Below are 2,358 nucleotides of genomic sequence, written 5' to 3'. Positions count from 1 at the left end.
TAAAATAAACTGCCTGGTCTGCATACAAAAAAGAGATATACAATGGACCACCTGAAAAACGCTTTTGATTGGCCGATTTCGAGAACCCTTGCCCCAGACACAGCGATCTTGTACGTGGCAGCAGGAGATGGAAGCACAGCTGCCAAGATCCTCGGCATTGACGTCGCTCGCGATGTGGAAGATCTGTTCAACGGAGACACTCAACGCCACCACGTTTGTGATTCACCGCCATGGTTGGCACGTCGCATCGTCCTTTGGACTCGCTCGATCCTGCATGAATGCATGGGACTGCCTGTCACGCACCTTCGACCAATGCCCGAGCAGCAAGACCGACAAGGAGTGGATAAAGGATAGCGTGAGTGTGTCGTGACGGCCTCGAACATCATGGCGGTTCTGTGCAAGCACACACTTGTCGCGGCTAGCTTCCAATGCCCGTGTACCAAGCTGTCGATCAAGTACGGCCCCACTGCGAGTGCGTTCGTACGCGAGGGCTGCTTCAACTCGTTGAGATTCTTGGGGCATGCACGCAACACCCATATCGTATCGTCAATGACGCCGCCATGCGCGCGCCAGCAAGCTTGGTAGACATACAGCACCGCAGCGCCAAAGAGGCAGCGTGATCGATACGGGACTCTTGCAACGCGCTTGATCGGTATGTGTTGGCGACATCACATTTTTTTATAGTTAGTGGCCCCTATTGCTATCGTATATTGGGTTCAAAACCGGATGGATCCAAGATACTGTACCGGTACTCATTCGCTCGATTCAAATCCGGATTTGTGAGGTCGCGCCAACATGGCACGCGTAGCAGCGCAGCGGACGATCGAGGTAATATCACTACGTTCCCTTGATGTAATAGCAGTCGGTTGCGATACACTGTTGACCGCTGTTTCGATTTTGACGATTTTAAATATCTAGCATCCGTTTGTACTATCTAGACACGTCGGCCGAATCGCGTTCTCTCTTATAGAATTGGCCTCCATTTTGCTGCAGATTCGCATGATTGGCTTATCATCGGTATCCGGGATTGGGCTTTGAATTTGAAATCGATCTGCCGAGCGCCAAGAGTCGCCTGGGTTAATTCGACCAACGCTTGAACGCACCACCGCGCCCTCGATTGTCAACGTTGCTCTTGTAATAGAAGCAGATCCGTACCATTGGATTGGCAGTTCGTAACGCAAGAACGCCCGTGTGGGCCAGGAGCGTGGTCATCCGTAGGGGATAGCGCAGCCCAGACGAGGGCGCCATTGCGCGCCAATGCATTTGATTACTGATGATATGGTAGTCGTGAGCACGTCGTCGTCGTCACGAAGGTCGTTCGTTGGTGTGGCCCATCGTTCCTCCCGATTCTCAGATAAGATGGAGGGGGACGCGACCTCACTGACGTGCAGTTGCCGTGTCGACGGCTTAAAAGTGGCACTGCCCCCTGTAATGTGGCAAATTGATCTTGCCTTTCCGCGGCTCATACTTGGCGTTTGTATGCTGCGACCATCATTCTCGCACATCTCTGCTGATGGGTGTTTGTTTTAAACGTGGCACGCGGATGTGCGCGCATCAACCCGAATTTAAATGGCATGCGTCGCTGCGCGCGACTGTGGCGCAATGTATACCGCCCGGTCTGCCGCTTGAGGTGCACGGAATAAAAATTCACTTGAAGTCGCTAAAAGTGGCATCTGCACCACGGGACGCACTTTGCCATTCGCGAATTTCGATGGCACCCGGCAAGGGCAAGCGGAAGGCGGAGGTGAGGGACGCGGCGGCCGAGGTCATCGCGGCTGCTTTTCAAGGCCAGGATTTTCCGCGAGCAAATCTCAAAGCGGTGCTCGGCTTGAAATCCTCTAAAAACGAGCACGGCGACTGGGTGGTGAACGAAGCCGGCCTCAGTGACAGTGAGGCGTTTGCATGGCAAACGTTGAAGGCCCACTTGGCGACTCTTGGGCAAGACGAAGCCAACATCGCCTTGCGTCAAGTCCGTAACTCGATCAAAGACAAGGATGCCGCACTTGCCCAAAAGTATGGCCGGCTCTCTTGTTCGCACTACTAACAACATCTCTTCTTCACATAGGGTGATGGAGCTAAAGAGTAAGCGCCCGAAGTCCGAGAACTCCGCGCCACCCGCATCCGCCACGGCCTCGCCCGCGCCGCCCAAGACCCTGGCCGCGTCCTCCGACGTCTTTGCCGCGTCGAAGGACGACGCGAAGCCCAAGAGTGCTCTTCGAACGACCCAGAAGACGCTTAACATGGACTCGGACGCACCCGCCAAACCCGCTGCACCGACGCCGCCGTCTTTCAAGTCGCCCGGCCCTGCGGTCGCGCCGATGGCAGCGGCGACGCACCAAGTCAACTGGACTCCGCCGC

This window comes from Saprolegnia parasitica, assembly GCF_000151545.1.
Source record: "Saprolegnia parasitica CBS 223.65 unplaced genomic scaffold supercont2.24, whole genome shotgun sequence".
NCBI classification, from domain to species: domain Eukaryota; phylum Oomycota; class Saprolegniomycetes; order Saprolegniales; family Saprolegniaceae; genus Saprolegnia; species Saprolegnia parasitica.
This window is presented reverse-complemented; position numbering follows the sequence as displayed.